The sequence below is a fragment of the Dromaius novaehollandiae genome, chromosome 4, assembly GCF_036370855.1.
Source record: "Dromaius novaehollandiae isolate bDroNov1 chromosome 4, bDroNov1.hap1, whole genome shotgun sequence".
Lineage (NCBI taxonomy): Eukaryota > Metazoa > Chordata > Aves > Casuariiformes > Dromaiidae > Dromaius > Dromaius novaehollandiae.
This window is the reverse complement of record NC_088101.1, coordinates 59,567,263-59,586,439: the sequence shown is the minus strand read 5'-3', so window position 1 is coordinate 59,586,439 and position 19,177 is coordinate 59,567,263. Positions and strand designations below refer to the sequence as shown.

Sequence of the window (19,177 nt, the reverse complement as noted above, 5' to 3'; positions counted from 1 at the left end):
GGTCACCTAAACTGCAAGGCCGGTGCCAGGTCCTGGAGCTGAGGACGAACTGGTGCTCATTGGTGGCCCACGTACAGGGTCCTGGTGGGGAGCAAATTGACACGGTCCAGGAGAGCAGTGCTCTGAATGAAACAGAGGTCTGATAGGAAAAGAAAATAGTGTGTGACAACATAACTAGGCAGTATTTTGTAATACTTTATGCATAAGCAAGTTGAATTGAAGTTGCACAGGCAATTTTGAAACTGGAAACTCTTAATACTTGAGTGCTGTATTTTTCCATTTTGAAAATGTTCTTTTAATCATCCTTGCCAAATATGTCTAGATAGCAATTTGACTTCCGAAAGATCCCAAAAGTTTATTTAAGATTACTGGTTTTAAAATGTCTCTATGGGACAGAAAGAGTAGTCCATTCAGCTCAATTCTATATGTTCAGAGCACATCCCTGTACCAGGTCACACAGCCTGACATGGGACAGACCCTCTCTCTCATTCTCCCCCTGTAGGACTAGGAACGACTGTGATCTGCAGCTTCAGAGAGGGAGACTCTAGTAATTATAAGAAAAATACAATAATTACCTTTCTGTCAAGATATGGAGCTTGTGCCTGTAATATAGAACATCTTAAAATTCACAGGTCAGGTGGCAACCCTGAACACATTAAAAACTTCTATTCTAGTTATTTCACCTACCCTTTAGATTATTATGGAGAAGCTGATGAAAAGATTTTAGCACAAGGCTGTCTAGAGTTAGAAAGAATTTTACATTCAGCTAGAACTGAAGGGGCAGTTATCCTTTGGATCTCATAACAATCTCTGATTAGTTACGTGGTTACCTGGGGGAAGGGGAAGAAAAGAACAGTTCTCTTTGTTTAGTAAGTATAAATGGCTGGGCATTGATCCCACTCCAGTCTGGAAGGGAGCAGCATGTTTCCCAGCAGCACCGAGTCCCTGTGCGTTCTGCCTGGACCATGGCTCACGAAAAGAGCCCCGCTTTCTGCAGCACTCACAGCCGGTTTCTCTTCTGCTCTATATTCAAGGGCAGATAAGACCTAGATTTAAAGTGTTTTTATGATTTAGTCAGGTCACATCTCACAATAGGCACAGAGCTGAGCAAAACCCCTCCTGGCAGGAAACTATCCTATGACCTAGTTGAGCATACATTAAGTTATGGTATAAGTGCAGCCAGGGGGTACCCATTCATGCAACTCGCTGGTAACAGAAACATGAATGAGGAAAAGTGGAAGTGCCAAGAAAGCGTTCACTCCAGACTCCACATACCCACTGGCACCCTGCAACTTCTTTCCTGTGTTTGTTTAACATTGCATAGAATTTTTCACCTTAAGAACTGAAGCTGTGTGGCCCTGCTGGCAGCCCGCTGCTTTTCCTTGGAAGAAGGGCTGTGACTGCAAACGCAGCCTCAAACAGCCAAATACGCTGCCTCCCACGGCTGCCCTCGACAGGCAGGGAACAACTCATCCCTCAGCAGCCAGCCAGGGCCACGCTCCCCAGGGCTGTCGCCGCAGCTCGTCTCTGGGGCAGGCTCGACACCCGGCTCTCCTGCCCAGTTACCGAGGCTGGACAAGCTGAGGTAGACGTGGCCTTCACTGACCCTCCCAAATACACAACAGTCACCCAAACAACCAAGTCCGTTCAGCAATGCGTTTTTTCTCCTAAATGTTGGTTATTGTTGAAACAAAATGCTTCTTTTGGGCAATGTCATTCTTGCCAAGGAAGGTAAACCCCGTCCCTAACAGAGGGCCTATTCCCAGGAGACTTCTGTTACTCTTTGAGAGATTTCATGATCCTACTTGAACATAGCAGCCACTTCACTGTTTGCTAGGAACTGACCTCTCTTTCGTATTCCATCATACCTCCACTTCTAAAAAACTGTAAAAACACATTCCCCCCCCCCCCAAAGCATCTCTTACGTTGACCCTCTTCCCCCCCACATGTAAAAGTCCATTTGTTTTTCAAAGTTTTACCTCACATGGTATTTTTCCTGCCTCTGTATCCTGACTCTGAATCACTGCCTGCACGGCTGAGCCTGAGGCAGAGGATGACTGAGAGTTGCCGGAGCTGTAATCACCACGGGGCAGTGGTCAGTGGCAAGTCACCCCTCCCCAGTTCCTGCTTTGTCAAGCACAGCAGAAAAGGCACATGCCTTCCACCTGCAGGCCAGCTTCCCTTACCTAAACACACCGTTCCTTGCTACTGCATTTTCCTTCATAAAACATGCTCAGAAAAAGCAGACCAGAAACAGAGGAGCAGGGTGCTAGCTCTGCCTGAGGAGAGCAAACAAGGGATTTGCCCTGAGAAACAACACCCTCTGTTCATTAGCAAAAGGAAATTTCTTGAGACCTGGCTGAGCATTTGTTAGAAGCAGGTGCAGTTTCATTGGTTTCTGTGGAGTTGGGCTGAGTTGTATTAGCAATGCAGATAAGGCTCAGCACTAGCGTTACATCCTGGCTGTGAGAGTGCAGGTAAACCGAGCTGATCCCTTTCCAACAAGCAGTTCTGTCACACAGCAATCAGCAGAAGGACAGTCTTGTCCCCTGTGCTTTGCACAACATCAGAAGTTATGGGTATCAGCAGGCCATTTAAAGAAACGCTATTGTTCCCCAACTTTTATGGTACAATAACTGACCAGTGCTGTCACTTCGGGCAGAATTACCAATACCCTGACTACAAATATATGCACCAACATGATAAAAATATCTGTAGCACAAATCCAAACCATATGATTGTTTTCCCTCAGCCTTCTTCCCCATGCCAACCTTCACCCTGCTTTGGCAGGCTATTGCTTTCTATCTTGTTTGACTTTAATACTGTTATTTTCTTATCCTATTTCTGCAGGAGATCCATTGTAGACCATTGTAACTGATACTTTGGCACACGCAAACTTGTGTTTTTTTAAAGCACAGTTCCAGCTCCTGCATTGAGAACACAACAGGTTACAGAAAAAAGTCAAAACAAGCAAAACATGCGAGAGGTCAATGGTTAAGGGAGGTTAAAGACATTTTTTCCATGATCTTTGTGTAGACAGTAGGAATTGCAGAGTCCCATTATGTAATAAGCAGAAAATGTTTTACATATTTGAGATACAAACGTTTGTACGAAAATTAGACCATTCTGCATCTTATCTTGTGTACTCAGTTTATAAGCTAAAGCAATATACAGAGAGCTAATCTAAAAGAGGTTTCATCTACATGGCAGGGGCACGAAAATTTTTCTTGATGCTGTCAAGCAACGCTGTAAACCACGTCCAAGTTATTTTATCATTAATTACAGGATGCCACAGTATCACAGCATTTCTGAATACAATGTGTTTCAGGGAAAGATAAAACAATATCAGTTGTACATTGTTTTATCAGCTCTGTTCTATTTATCTCCATTTTTAGCCACTGTAGGCAGTCAGCCAGGTTTCTGGATACATTACAATGCCAAATTCACAATACTGAACACACAGCTAAGAATTAAAGTCCAACATAACTAAAATTATGTCCTTAGTTATCTGACAATCAACCGTTTTAAAGCATTAAATTTACTTTAACTTCCAAAACAAGGAAGCATCCTCCTATGCATCTTGAGGAGCTAACAAAAATAAGCTCTGGCATATGAGAACTAGAGTCACTTTATGAAGAATTATATTTTAAGCTATGAGAACTTCAGTACCTTTGCCCTTGATTTTCACAGCTGTGCAAAAAAAGAGACACAAACAGACAGCAGTAACCAGCTGCTAAACCTAACGGCATTGCTATGTTTCTAGTGACTTCAGCAGGTAAACTCATGTAGAAATCATTTGGTTCAAAGCATTCATAATATTCATTTTAAGAGTTAGCAGAGCATGTAAAGCATGCCTTCCAAAAAATGTAGTAATTTCACCATAAGCCCTAATTTCTTAAAAAATAAATCCTGGAAAATAAAATCTGAACAAAATATGAAAAGAAAGACTATCATAGGGAAGCCTGATAGTAAACGGCCTCCCCTGCTACAGTCCCCCTACAAACTGCAATTGCCAAAAGAGTAAAAGCAGCAGCAGCAGCGAGCGATGAAGCCCTGAAGCTGGGTACAGCAAGCTATTGACTACTCCCCATCGCTTGGATGCTGCTTCAAAAGGAGGTGGCCTGCAACTTCTGCTCCTCGGGCCAATTCCCCTTCCCCAGCCTTTTGCAGTGCTGCCCACTATGATGCCTTGCGCAGGAAGGTGCTTCCCCACCTGCGAGGACAGCACCCACGAAACAAAATAAGGACACTATGCTGCTGGGTCCTCTTCTGCACGTTCCCGCAGGCCACGTGGCTCAATGGGAAAAGCTTTGCAGGAGGTGAAACACAGCAAAGTCTCTAGGAAAGACAAAGCAAGAAAGGGAGCCTTTGTGGGGAAAAGGCAGGGAGGAGACAGGCAGCCATGCAAGACGAGAAAGCCCCAGCACTCCTGGCCAGGGAAGGGAGACAGCCCCCTTTGGTGTAAAGGGTGACACGAGCCCAGCAGCACAGCTGGCGTGCTAAGAAAAAGGGCACGCTCAAAATCACACTGGGTACTCACTCAAATGTGGTGAGGAGTCTATTCATGCAGCCCAAGGCCTCTTTGGACCATAAATACTCTAAACTTTCATATACCGACCATAACCAACAACTCATCTTCCACTCACTGGACAATTCTGAGTGAAACTAAACGGCAGCGCTTGACCCTGTAGCCATGCTGTGCGTCAAAGGCAAGACAGCCAGATAAAGTGCCTGCGACATTTACTCTAACATAAAAACAAATGGTCAAGAAGCAAGTACTGCCAAGTCATATTTATAGTTGCATTTCTGCTGCAGTCACCTTTTCAGTTGTTTTGTTAAGGTATACCTTTGTCTTCCCAAGCAGAAAATTCACAGCCATGTCTATTCTATAAAAGCTCAGCTTAAGGTTCAGATAGTTGCCAGTTCCAACTTAGAGGGATGTAGGGACTCAGAAGAAATTGTGAATCCAGTTATCCATTATGCTGGTTGCAAGTATGCTGGATTCGAGCACTGAACTGCATTAGAGCATTCACCACAGTGAAAGGACAGTCACATCGCAAGACAGAAAGCAAAGGGAACTATTAAGACTACTGAACTCATACAAGTCTCATGGTGCCTTAAGGCACAGCAGATTAGTCTACCTCAGCACAGCAGTTACACAGATATGAGGAAAGACCCACAGCAGAAAGTCATGTAAACAAAGAAATACAAACATTAGCTTTAAAATGGGCTTGCTGGTCTGGACTACACTGCCTTGTGTTACACAAGCTGTAGTGAGCGTGCCTTTTGTTATAGCCTTCCATTTACATAACTATGTTGCATTTGGAGGCAGAAGGAATACTTCTATGCGTGTTGTACCGCACACGCTGTATATCGCGAAGGACGGCGAGCGAAGCAGAAGCGGCGAGGCGTCCCGGGCACTTCTGAGCGGCGGCTGCCTGCGCCGGACGCCCAGCCCCGGCGGCAGCCGCTCCCGCCCAGCGCGGGTAAGAGAAACGAAAACCCTCTCCGCACCGCGGTGCTCCGCCGCCCGCCGGGCCGGGCCGGGCCGGGCCGGGCGCCCCCAGCGCGGCCGGCAAGGCGGCCCCCGCCCGGGCGGCCCCGGCGGCGCGAACCGGCGGCCCCGCGGTGCCTTACCTGGAGCCGGCCGAGCGCAGCACGGCCCCGGCGCAGGTGGGGAGAGCGGGAGTCCCGGCGCTCACCCTTCCCGGCAAGGCGCCGCCGCCGCGCAGAGCGGCTCCCTGCGAGACGGGGACCGAGGAAGCCGCGCTGCCGCTGCGCTGGGGGCGGTGCGCTGGGGCGGTCCCCGGCCTCCCCCCGCCCCGCGGTGCTGCGCGCCCCGAGCGCTGCCGGCGTTGCCCTAATCGCCGTCGTGCTTTGAGGCAAGTGCGAGGCGGCAACAAATTAAAATAAAAAAGGTGACCCACATCAAGAAGCCCCGTTTTAGTGGTGTTTCCAGCTAGTAAAGAAAATTAAAAAAGAAAAAAGTGGGGGTTGCAAGTTTAAAACTCAGAGCAGGATGCAAACTGTCCCCCAAATCTGCATGCACACAGCTACTTGCACCATCTGGCATTAAAATGCGTGAGAAGTGTTTTGGCTCAGGTGCTGCTTACTCTGAACGACGTTGCCGTGAAGAAAGAGCAGGCACATGTAGGGGAAGCAGTGGGGTGCAGTGCCTCTCCGTCCGGAGCAGATTGCTTGTTTGGTCACGGCTCCTGGCTTCTGCAGGTCAAATCTGCCCCAAGCATAGACAGCTGCCGAGGTTACAATTCCTTCCTTTGTACCTAACTGTGCATAACGGTCACATCCAGCCACCCCAGAGCTCAGACACCCATTTACAGAGGATGTAACTGAAAGTAGCTTTTCACCGCAGTCAGGAGCTGGTGTTCAACTCAAGCGTAAAGGTCTACAGTAAGATGGCACCCAGCCCCTCTTTCAGACCTCCTTACTTTAGCCCAATCTCACCTGCAGAAACTGTCAGCCTGCAAAGTCCCATCAAAGGAAAAAAGAGCTTGTAAAAATCAGTTAAAATACATCTTGAATATTTTTAATCATCAGTCTAGAAGAAAGAGAACTTGGGGCCTATGCTGCTTGGAAGCAAATTGTTTTGTTGTGACTAGTATATAATAGCTGGATCAACACAGATGTCTTTCTGTTCAGCCTGGAGGAAATGACTTGCAGAGTCTTTGTTTTTCATTTGGGGGATTTCCTCCGAAGTGCGCATTTGGCATTGCCATGCCTCCCATGCCTGTCACACTGCTGCTGAGCCCAAAGAGCCACGGGGCACCTCAGCTACATGCAAATGGCAGGCCCACCTCACGGGGCCCCATCTCCCCAGTCCTCTCTCACCACCCTCCATGCAGTCCCTGCACACTCACAGCAGCACACACTCAGGTGCCCATGCAGACCTCCTCACCGGCTGCCACCAATGCCATCAGTTTTGCAAAGTGGGCACTAGCATTTGCAACTTCAGCTGCATTTTTGGAGCAACAGCTGCCCCCACCCTGCCTGCATCTGTGGCAGGAGGAAAGGACAGTAAGACTGAACAGTTGCCTAAGGAAGGAGTTGGAGCAGTTTTACCCACTACAGTGCCATTTCTGAGCTCCAGAAAGAAGTGTCATCTAGTGGAAAAGGATTATGCTACAATGTGATATGATCAGAAGCAGCTACATCATTTCTGGGACTTTACTCCTGGGCTGCAGTGGCAGCACAGGGACAGAAAAAAGAATTTCTGTGATCTTTTGCCATGTTGAAGTTGTCCCCCTCGATGACTGCTGACCTGGAGTTAGCCACTTTGATGTTGACAGATCACCTAATGGAGGACTTGTGGTGGAGGTATGGATCACAATTAACAAGTTTTCCTTTCATGTTTTGTAAGGCTTTCCAATTCTCAGAAGATTTGCTGGCTTCTCTGCTGCAGCTAGTGCCGGAGATGCGCTCTCCCTTCCTGCCCACCTCATTCTACCACAGTGGCTGATAAAGTTTTTTGTGGGACAAAGCACGGACAAGATGACACTGGCTCTGAGGACATGGATGTGTCTCCAAGGGACTGAAGAGGCGGGTTGGTCGCCTACTGCCGGCTAGGCTCCGATTAGCTGTGCGTGCTTCAGTCATAACCACTCTGGGCTGAACAGCAGCTGTGAAAGCAAGGAGAGAGCCTTGCAAGGCTGGGAGGCAAAGGTGTGATGATCTGAGGATATTCTGAGCAGCCTTCGGGAAACTCTCTCTTAAATGCCCACTGAGCACATGCATTGAGGAAAGCTTGGGAAAAAGCAGTGCCCATCATTCTGTGTGGCTTGTTTTGGCCTGGTGAGCAGGACAGCACTGTGCATTTGGATTTCTGCTGTGCAGTTTTGGTTTCTCATGGTCTGTATGCCTTCATTATCATTAAATAGAGTAACTGACATGATTTCATTTTGAGACACCTGACAACCCTTGTACAGTGCCAGGGACTGCAGAATTATTGGGGGAAAGAAAAAAATGAGAAAAACCTAAGAATTTTTTCTCATTTTGTAAGGAGTGTTTTGTTTTCTTTCTCTACTTCATAAATTTCTACAAGTCCCCATTGCCAGGGCTCTGTCTTGGACTAATGTATTTAAAGAATAAAGATACCTTTCAAATATGATGTTTCTTTTATACATTTGTATAAATTTTAAAACACAGAGGGGGCTGAGCTTCCCATTCAGAGGAATGTGCTGGTTTCTGGTTTTAAAAAAATCTGCTTTGCAGAAAAGAATGAAAGTCTGAACCAGAAATGATTTCATTTCCCTAAAATTTCACATACTTAAAACTTATGTAAACAGTGCAGTAGCAGGGGAAAGAGAAAAGGAGGTGGCATTTCAGGGTTTTTGGTCAGTTCTAGTTCCAAAAGAGCTCAGTGTTGCTCACTGTTTCAATCTTTTCTCTCTGTAAAATTTCAGGAATCCTGTGGACTGGATTGGCATAGCACCAATCCCACCTCTGGTGTGAAAGGATCAGAGCACTTGTTTCTGAGCCTTTTCTTTGGTAAGCCCCAGAGGACCCTGTGGACTGAAATGGTGTAGTGACCATGGTCCATTTCAAATAAAAAGCACTCAGCTCCCAGAGTGATTGATTTTGCTGCTCTACTGCAAAGGAAGGAACAGCAGTGTGCCAAACTGCACCTCTCTCTGGCAGGAAGTCTCCACTGGGAAGAACTGAGGCTTATGAAATTTGAGGCTTTTGTGGTATAGAGGACCAAGGGGTATTTGATAGAATATCCTTTCCAACAACAGTTGTTCATCTGATTATGCTTCACTGTCCTGTGATCCGTATCAGTTCTGTCCTTGGATCCAGGATGGTCTGGCTAGCTCTTTTTGTCCACAGAGCCCTGTCTTTGCAATCTTTCTGCTCAAAAAGAAGTATCTCTGCCAGTCCCTTGGTCACAGAGAGGCTCCTTCTCTTTTTCTTTTTTGTTCCTGTCAAATCTTCTTTGCCTTAGTCAGCCCTTTTTCATTTCTCAGAGGCTTCTGGGAAGTCAGTCACTGACCATTTCCTTTGTTTATTCCTCTTCTCTTACTTGCTGTGGACAGAGACGACATAACGTCTCAAGAGTGAACCCTGCGAAGGAGAGAAAAATTAACGTTATTGTTCATTGTCCACATCAGCAATGTTTCCATTATCAGCAAATGTACTGATTTTCTGCCTATACTGAGATCCTTTTTCCAGAGCTTCTTCCCAGTTTGGAGAGACTCTGGATGCAGTAATTCCATTGCAACACAGAGAGTCATTCCTCATGACAGAAAGTTATTCTAAACAGCAGAGCACAATACAGTTCTATTATAAAGTATACTTTCTTATAGACAATATTGTTGTCACATGGATTCACAGCATTGCATATGAGGAGGTCTTGAAGATGGATGGAGAGACCAGCAAAATAGCTGAATATGACAGGCATAGTATTTGAATAAGCCTTGGTCAGGAGAAGAGCAAGGAAACCAGGGGCCAGGGGAACCAAGGGCTCTGTCTGGCAGACCAGCTTGCAAGATGGGTTATGGAATTGCTGACAGCCACTTTAAGCATGTTTTTGGAGATTTTAACTGAGGGTTGGAAAGCAGAACTCGGAAAGGCTGCAAGTTCATATCTCCTGAAGATGCCCATCTGCAGGTGTTACAGTAAATGATAAATATCAGGAATATATCACTACATGCCATTCAATAAACGTAAAAAAGACAGATCACTAAGCTTAGCCATCTATTCTGAAGTGCTGCTGGCAGTAAAGGCAGGTCAGTAGGGCAGGGAGTGCTAAGTATTCAAATCTGCCTCTGTAGTGGCTTCATAATCAGCTCCAGTATGCCAGTGCCCTGTCAAGTACCTCTTTGTGCTATGGCTTTTTGGTCCCACCATACTTGGTGACATTGGGCACATCAGTCATGTTCACAATGATATGTAGATCAATACTATAATCCTCTGCCAAAATCCTGCCCAACTCCAGAGGTCCCCACTGGTTGCACCACTCTAGTATGCCTTTAAAACTGAAAGAAAGTTTTAACTCAGAGTTTAAACAAAAATCTGTGTTTTGACATATGGGCTCAAAAGTCTCTTAGATCCTCAGGTATCCCCAGAGAACAGAGGTCCAATATCTTGGCATGACTCAGATAGTTCTTGAGCCCAGAAGGCCTAACATCAGGATAGAAAAAAATGACAACTTTCAAGGAGTACAACAACAAACCCGATTGTATACAAGCAACTAAAGAAGGGGTGGGACATCTCATTATCAGAGAGCACAGAGCAAAAGAGAGTAGGTCCCGGGGGTATAGGCATAGAAGATAGCAGCATAGGAAAGTATCTCAAGGAGTATCAGAAGAAGTTTGTACAGAGACATCATGACCAACACAAGTATTACTGCAGTGGAAGTTATTGCAAAAGTTTTTTAAGGAACTAGATAGGAATGAATGTGCCAGAATAATCCTCCAGTTGCTTCACAGTGAAGAATGCATCTTGTAGATACACATCTACAAAGATCTGCATCAAATTTTGACCAGTATGGTATAAAGTCTACCATTGAAACACAAGAGAGAGAAAGGGCTTTTAAGATTTTGGAAAAAATAAAAGAGGAAGAGAGAAAAGAGGAAGAGAGATTAAATTAACTAAAAGGTGTGAAAAAAGAAAGGAGGAGTTATCCAACAATAGTGCTCTTGTAATTTTTAATACCTTGCGATCTGTACTTGCATGGGATAGCTGGACAAAACAAATACTACAAGAATACTAGGAAGGGGAGGGAGAGAATAAACATGTGAATAAACCTTGAAAGGGAAGCAAATACCCTTTTCTTCCTTATCAACTTTTATCTAACTTTCACTGCTAATAGTACTGAACTTAACTAGTTTACAGCTATCTCATATGTTACTCAACTACATTAATTTTACCTAACTTTATACCTTTAATACAGACATCTGTACCTGAGATGATCATCTAGACTCTTTTTACAGAGAGGAATCAGCACTTTCACAGCCACTTCATCTATTGTATTTATTGTAGGATAAAGGAATTGCCCATGGGCAGGTCCCTCTCTCAGATAATTGTTAAAGGCAAGACAACTTTCTCAGATATTTATTGTATCTCCGTTGTAGTTGTAGACTTTTGAAGCCAGATAAGATTAACTTCTTTTTAATATTTCCAGTTTAACCTTACCCATGGAATTCTGTACTGCAACCCATTGTAGCAGTGTCTTCTATAGCTTTCTAATAGAAAACCAATAGCAATAAAAAGTCCCCCAGAATTTTCACAATGGCTCAGGCCAAGAGTCTCCAATAGTGACTAGCACTTGACACCTAAAACCAAGATGTAAACACGTCCTCAGGTAAGCAGTTGTAGCTCTAGGTAAAGTCTCATGTGAGCCTTTAACAGAGAAACAGTTCCTTAAACTCTGAAGTGTAAGTTTTAATATTCCTTGCAAAATATGTTTAGTTTAGACTATTTGAACTCTTGATATTCTTGTTATCCATGTAACAACCTTCCTTTCTAATCCTGCCAAACTTGCTGATACTCATGGCAATTTGTTCCACAGCCTAACTGTGCGTTTTATGAAAACTATTTCCCTTTCAGCCTTTCATGTCATTTTGTATCTGTGTGTTCCTATCTGAGAAACAGAGAGAAAGATCTTAATCTTCCTTTTCTACCTAGCTAAGTTAGAGGAAAAAAATATCAAGCGTGGGTCAATCCAGCCACAGTGTAGATAGAGGGAACAATGAACCCACAGAGCTTCTGCTATGCCATGAGACTGAGAGCGCACTTGACACCTGCCAGCACTAATGGAAAGACTGTCAGGGCACCACGGGGGCCAGCAGCTCCCTGGAGGCTGCAGAGACAGGCTTGAAACAGAGCACGGCCTGGCAGCCACGGCCCATCCCATCTCCTCAGGAGGCAGCAGGGTAGCGGGGGACGGCCAGGGCAGCCCCAGCCTTGGGCATCGGGCACTGCTGCGGGGACTGGCTGAGGCTGGGCCAGGCGGTCGCCTGCAGGTTAGGGTCCTGGGGGCCCATGGCTGGGCAGTGGCATGGCTGTGGCAGGGCTGGAGCCTGGCACCGCTGTGGTGTGGCAGGACAGAGACTGACGGCCTCAGGCTGGGCTCAAATGGGCACCTGGGCCCGGGCAGTAAGGCCTGGCAGTGTCCTCAGGGCCCTGAGAAAGAAGAAGAAAATAGGCTATGACCTCCCAAATTCCTTCTCCCATTTCTCCCAGGAAAACCATATGTACTAAAGTTTCAAAGTCAGAAATGTCAAAATCTCTTTAACTTTACATTGGAACCCTTGTACATGTGCACCATCATGCAATATTTAATTAAACAATGATATATTGTTTTCTCTACTCATCTGCTTCTTTCTCCACCCATCTGCATCCACATTCAGGATGGATAATATTCAGAAAATCAGTTCTTCATGTTTTTTGTTGTTGTTTTTTCCCTTAGCCATCTCATGTGCAACCCTATGTTTTTCTGTGCACTATTTAAAGTTTACTCTGAAGACAGATTTGATTTATTCATGGGATTTTCTGTGATATTCATCACTATAGATGCGTGGAATGGAACATCTCCAGCCTTTAAAGAGATAGCTTAAGAGGAGTACGATAAAGGTCTACAAAATCTTAAATGGGATGAAAAGGGTGAATAGGAATCTGCTTTCCACTGTCTCTTCTGATTCAAGAGCTAGAGGTTCTCAAATGAAGCCAGTAAGAGCTAGAATGGAAGTTAATGAAAGGTGGTTCATCATGCAGCAGCCAGATGTGTTGAACTCCTTAGTTTTCAAAGGATGTTGTGGATGGAGCAGATCAGATGGGTTTTGGAAGAGAGTGGACAGACACTTGGACAAGGATCTGTTGAGAATCACTAGACAGACACAACACCTCAGATCTGGAAAGTCTCCTGAGGGAGTGCCGTAAGGAATACTTGTACAGAGGTATCATATCGACTTGCCCTGTTCTTACTCTTCCCTGGGCATCCATCTGTGGTCACCATAGGCAGGATGCTGGGCTGGATGGATTTTATGTTTCACAGATATAAATAAATGTATTTGTACAACAGACCTGTGAGCTGGGAGGAAATGTTTATTCCCTACCCACAAGCCCTCACAGTAACTCAGTAAGGTCTTTTTAGCACTTCTCCTACCACTAATTAATCTGCAGTTTGCAAGCCCACAACCTACTTCTCAGTTCTAAATAAAGGGCAACCTTCTGTGTTTCCATGAAATCTTCACTGATGCAATATGTGGAGATTAATGAGAAATAGGGAGTGAGACAGAGGCAGCTGGATCTTCCACTAATGTCAGTACAAGGAAGGATGTGTTTGCTAGCGCTAGGAACAAACCTCATGCCTGCTGTGTCTCAGTGAGTCCATGCATGCATCTCCAGTGTAGCTGTGCTTCAGGATACGGGATTCTGTGCCATGATCTGACAGCAAAGTGGAGTAACCCAAGTGTCTGGGACCCCAGCATGGTCCAGAAATGAAAACTGAAAACTGCCTTTATCAGTTACACAAGGGGTAACGTAACTTGTTATTGTCAAGTCCCACCCTCATGATAGTCAAAAAGGTCTACAAGGATGTATGCCAGCTGGCCTACTTAGCTGAGATATTTAAGAGGCACCGAATGTCCTTGAGGGAACCAGATGTTTCCATACATGGCTAGGCTATAACTACAATTATTATCATCCCATCATACTCTGAGGATCAGTGGTCATGAAGCGATATGTGCACAGCAACACCAAACATGCTAGATGTCTGCCTGATGACCATGTGTTCAAGAAATCTCCCACCTAGCTCTAAGGACAAGCCAACACCAGCTTCCTGTTAATGAACACTAGATTTACCTACTCTTACCTACTTTGTTTGGAACAGTGGAACAATCCCTATTCCTCTGCTTCCTCTTCACAGATGGCACATTTCCTCTACTGCCAGAACAGCAGGCAGCATTCTGGCCACAGTGGCTAGACCACAAAGACATTCCCTGCCCTCTTTTATTAAAAACATATTCCTATCTGGAAAAAAAAATCTATCTTCTGGACACATTGCCCACTGGTTATAGTAAGGAGAAGACCTGCTTTCAACTTCTGGTCTGGCTATCCTTCTTCCACTGACTCAAAAACCAGGTTCTCCAAGCACATTGTAGAGTGGACAACAATGATGGCTGGCTATATGCTGGATAACACTCTGCATGAGAGCCCTGTGAGCTCTTACTTCAGAGAACAGATCACACATTTAAAATACATACAGAAGTACCTATTGTCATCAGATTTTTTTCTGTGTTGTAAAAGGCAAGCAAGCAAGCAAATGGATAGGAAGATTGCTGACTGGTAGCCCTAAAAGACAAGCCTCGCTTAACTGTAATCTGGGGACAGCATGCCCTACTGGAAGACTCAGAAAAAGACAGACAGAAGAGAAAACACTACTAGTCTGATTAGCCCTTATTACTGGGGTGAGCACATGGTATTCAGTGCATCTTCAGGCATGCACCCCCTTCCCTGCTCTGGCCAGGTCAAATTAAACATAGTTCTTTCCCTGACCATGGATGGACAGGCTCCCCTACCACTACTGCTCATTTCCTCTGGAGTCTTTCTGAATTCTTGCAGATTAACGTCTCTGTGCTTTATGGCCCATGAGAGATAACTCAGAAAAAAAAGAGAATGTAAACATAGGCCATGTTCTGGCACCACCATCTAAGAAACAAAGAGCATCCCTGTCCACTAACATGCATCCATAGGAGTAGAGTAAATAAAAATGTGGGCATCTAGCCCAGTTCATGGGATATTTGCACATTTTCTAGTTAAATATTGTCCATTTTCACAGGTTATAACCAAACATAAATAGGATAGCCAGATAACAGACTAGCAAAAGGTATAATCAGAATAAGCAGAAATCGTATGTCTGTCAGTCATCCTTGGGGAGTGTCCAGAAGTCCCATGCCTAGCAACTTTCACCTCCTTCCTACCTGTCAGCCCGCTGTTACCAACTCGATTATCTACCCAGGCACTGGGGTTGTGTTTCAGGACTGCAAATGAGAGGACGTCGTATCTCGTCTGTGCCACAGGTTTTGAAGAGACAGGCCATGTGCAAAGAAGCAAAAGCATCGAAGCAACAGGCTGGGATATCAGTGCTTGGTGCTATAACCCATGTGATGTGTCTGATAAGATCACTGTTACAGGCAAATACCATACCAAGGAAAGATGCTCCTAAGTACAGGTCATCCAGCCTGCCTGTGAGGATGCTCATAAACTATCAACCGCAAACACACTAGCAGGATCTGTCTTACGTTATTCTGGAGGGTGAGAAACCAAGCTCTGAGACTACTACAGGAGGTGCTTTTACAGGGTACTGTAGTCACAACAGGAGAGTACGGTCAAATTAGTGAGGAGTTTTAGATGCACACTGGAAATACAGGTTATCTGGGGTTTCAGCCAGTGCTTAGGATGGTATTTCTGGTTGTAAAAATTGCCCAGCATAACATGGGGCCTCTATGTCAGAGTGATGATTATAATCTAGACTTTTGCAGCAGCAGCAATTATCTGTACGCATCACTTCTCCTTTCCCTTCCTGACATTCCCTGCTGCCTTCTCTGATCACCTTCTCCTCTGAGAAGTTCCCTCGAAAGGCTTTTCCTTCTGGGCTAAGTGGCCGGCTTCACCGAATGAGAGGTCCTGGCTGCCTCTGCTGGGCTGCTGGGAAAGCGGAGGGCAGCGCCATGACACTCACCATTACCTACTGCGACAGCAACTCTCGCTGATCCAGCTGGGATTAACCTTCCTGCAGATTTCAGACATCTTCCTTCTTTACCATGATGACTTTTTAGCCTTTTGGCTTTAACTGTTAATTGATGCCAGATTTTCCTTTGGCATACAGAGTTATGCCACCTGAAAATTTGGGATTTTTATATCCACAGTCTAGCCAGGAGTGATAAAGCAATGAATGCTAACTCTATCCAGGAAAAGAAACAGGGGAGATACATTATAAAACATTTACGTGTTATTTACATATTAGGGGTAAAATTGACAAGACTCTGTAAGGATCATTAATGTAATTACTGATTTAAGGATCAAAGGTAAAATAAATATACATCTGGCTGCATTAACCTTCAAATACACACACGAAGGTCTCCCTAAAGCTACAGGATTTGTATTCATGCACTTCAGTTAAACTGGATCCATAAACTTACACAAAGCTTTGTTAGACTTCTTTACTTAGGTGGTGGGTCTGTTTGACCATAAAGATTGGTAAACCTTGTCACCACACACATCTGTCACATCTTCCTTTCCCCTTTCTCTCTGCTACTTTATACCACTGTAGTGCAACTTGCCATAACTTTGGTAGTTTATCATTAAAACAGATCAGTACAGTGCAGTCTGATCTGAGTGGTGACTTGAGATGCTAATCCAATAAAATAAAAGGAAATAACAAGCATGTACATAAAATAGAAGGGAATGTATACGGTCTTTACTTACTTGCACATTTAACCCACATACAGAGTCAGCACAGTAGTACTGGGGAGCATATTAAAGTTTCTTGCTAGTGCCACTACAAGGAATAGCTACCTAAAAAGGAAAGGCTGTGGACTAGGGTGTTGGGTTGCTCTGCGCTGGCGGTTTTCAACTTGTGGTCCCTTGGCCTATAGATATTGAGCAACTCAGGGAACCCACAGAAGGTAACCAAAAAAGGCAATCCTTCAATTCAGTAGGATCCTCTCTCTAAGGCTACTCTGAAGATACTGTAAGGATCCTTAAATCGAGTCACTACCCTGCCTTAGCCAGCTTAACAGCTGGCTAAGCTGCATGACGCAGGTTACAGCAGCATGGGTGCAGTGTGGAGTGTATGACACACCTCTGGACATGTCTTGGACTTTGCAGCATGCAGTTATCAGAAGCCTCTAGCAACAATTTGGGCTAAGTCACACTGCAGTGCAGTCTGAAACACATATGGGTTATAGCACTGCATGTGGTTTAGAGGCCACATGTGTCGCTGCTGAAGAAACATAGTAGGCTTCCTTGAAGAGATAACTCAGTATTCAAAAGCAAGTTTAGTGAATCAGTCTTCAGAGATGCGCTGGCATGGCAAAATCTAACAAACAGATATGGACGTTCCAGAGAACAGATTCTGAGCTCAGCAAAACTGGAATTTCACAGCTGACTCTCGTGGAATTACACCAAATTTATAGCAAAAAAAACTGAAAGGAGATTTTGTTTCAGGATGTGGTTGGTTTAGCTAGAATCTACTGTTGAAATGTAGGTGGTCAAAGTATAATTTTAGCTAGTACATATAGTCTGATGTGAAACTCTGCACAGGCTTACAACACGAAACAAAAAATATTAAAATGAATATAACTTTTCTTCCTCAGGAGGCAAAAATATTTTTCCTTTTGCAAGAGTTTGGTATCAGTGTGTTATATACACGTTACACTGATTTAATTAGAAGAATTAGCTGAGCCACTTCAATTAGAAGGCTATGTAGCCAAAACCCTAAGCCCCAAGAGAAGCTCAGATTCTGATCTAGGTGACATTGTTGTAGATACCTTCCTACTGAAATTGTCATGAATTTAAACTCACAGAACAGGTCACACTGGCTGTGTTTATGGATCTTCATTGTATTTGGGATTCCCTAACAAAGTTGCAAGCTGGAGAATAAAATACATCATGTATCTGGGTGACTTTGTAAATCCACTTCAAAGAACACAATCACTAGTACGACAGTAGTCTTCACTTCAAGCATTTTGCCACATGACCTTAATTTCTGCCCTTATCAGGCCAGTTCTTGACACCCAGTAATGACAGTTCGGAATAAATCCACTGTAATAACTGCCTACTTGAATTTACTCTATAGTGAACTTCATGACATCTTGCACTCATCCTTTTCCCATTCTTCACTGACAGCCATTAATGTTACATATTTCCAAAAGGGTTGAAAGAAATAGTATTGCCTTTGTTATTAAAGGATTAGTAAGTTCACGTTAAATTGTTTTATTTAACTGCCATTCAGTTTTCTTTTCAGACAATTAATTAACACCAGTTAAACATGGCTGTAAAGTGAGGACAGAAAATGTAACATTTTTATCTAATTCGTCCCCGATGAATTCCATTGCTGTGGACAAAACTAAGGGTGGACAGATGTTGCATCCTTTGCAGTGCTGTGTCCATAGCTATAGTCTTGCTGAAGACAGTTCTAGATCTGCTACTTCACTGTTTTGAAAAGCTCTTAAAGCTGAGATATAGGGGTAGCTAGGGAGCCTGCAGGTGGTATAAGGGGTGCATAACTGACTTTCCATTGCGTGCTTCATTCCTGCCACCTTGTAACCTTCTTTAATTCACAGCTAAGTCTGATCTTAGCAAATGTTCTTTAAATAAAGTCCAGCTTTCTAACATTTTAACAGATCCGACATAGTCTGCAACTACAGTGCTTAAGAGATATGTGTGTGCATGTATAGGTATAGAGATACACACACACACAATTTGTTAAATACATATTGAGAGCCAAGTTGAAACAAACAGAATTTGCCTCATCACCTCAAACTGCGTAACTGTGAAAATACTAACAACAGACAATGATCCTATTGTCTTGCCAAATTAGTACCTCCTGAGCTTCATAAATCCAGTATTTTCAGAGGACAAAGAAATAAAACAGAATCAATAATCTATTTAGCTAGCTCAGATTCTTGACTCTTAGGAAAATCAACTGTGATGAGAAAAGAGACGTTTTTAAAATAATAATAAAACTGTCTGGAAAAACCCTAACATTTTTCTCAAACTTGTCTTGCCAAAATGCTTATGAGAAAGGAAGAAGACTGCATGTCCCTTGCCTTCATGTGTTTCTTTGTTCTAATATACAGACATATCACTGGTAATAGCTGCCTGTGCCACGACTACAAATGGGCTGACCCATTACTATCTAGCCTGACATTCGGCTTGTAAACAATAGTAGGAACTGAGTCCATAGAAAATATGTTATTCTTGCCAGCCTGCCACATTGTTTGAGCTGGGAAATCAAGATAAACTGCTACATTCTTGATTAAAAATAAGAGGCCTTCGAATTTTCTCTCTCTGAACTTTCCACCAAGGGTTGACTTTTGTAATTTTGGCACATCTTTTGAGGTCTGAATATAGCTTAGCCCTTATGTAGTACTTATCATACTTAAAGAGTTGTACAGTACTGGGACTGGCTTAGACCAGTTAATAAATGAAGTGC

The 19,177-nt window shown here is 44.1% G+C and overlaps 1 protein-coding gene across 3 annotated transcripts in view; it reads right to left on the bottom strand.

Annotated features, from left to right (window-relative positions):
* TEC (tec protein tyrosine kinase) overlaps positions 1-19,177 on the bottom strand; it is a 78,843-nt gene that overhangs the window by 49,073 nt on the left and 10,593 nt on the right. For 2 of the 3 annotated variants that reach the window (XM_026093661.2, XM_026093660.2), the window contains one exon: positions 6,114-9,078. The gene's annotated coding sequence lies outside the window, so the exon portion shown is untranslated. Of the gene's footprint in view, positions 1-5,637; positions 6,089-6,113; positions 9,079-19,177 lie in introns of those variants that run through there. The other variant, XM_026093662.2, reaches the window with a different exon arrangement.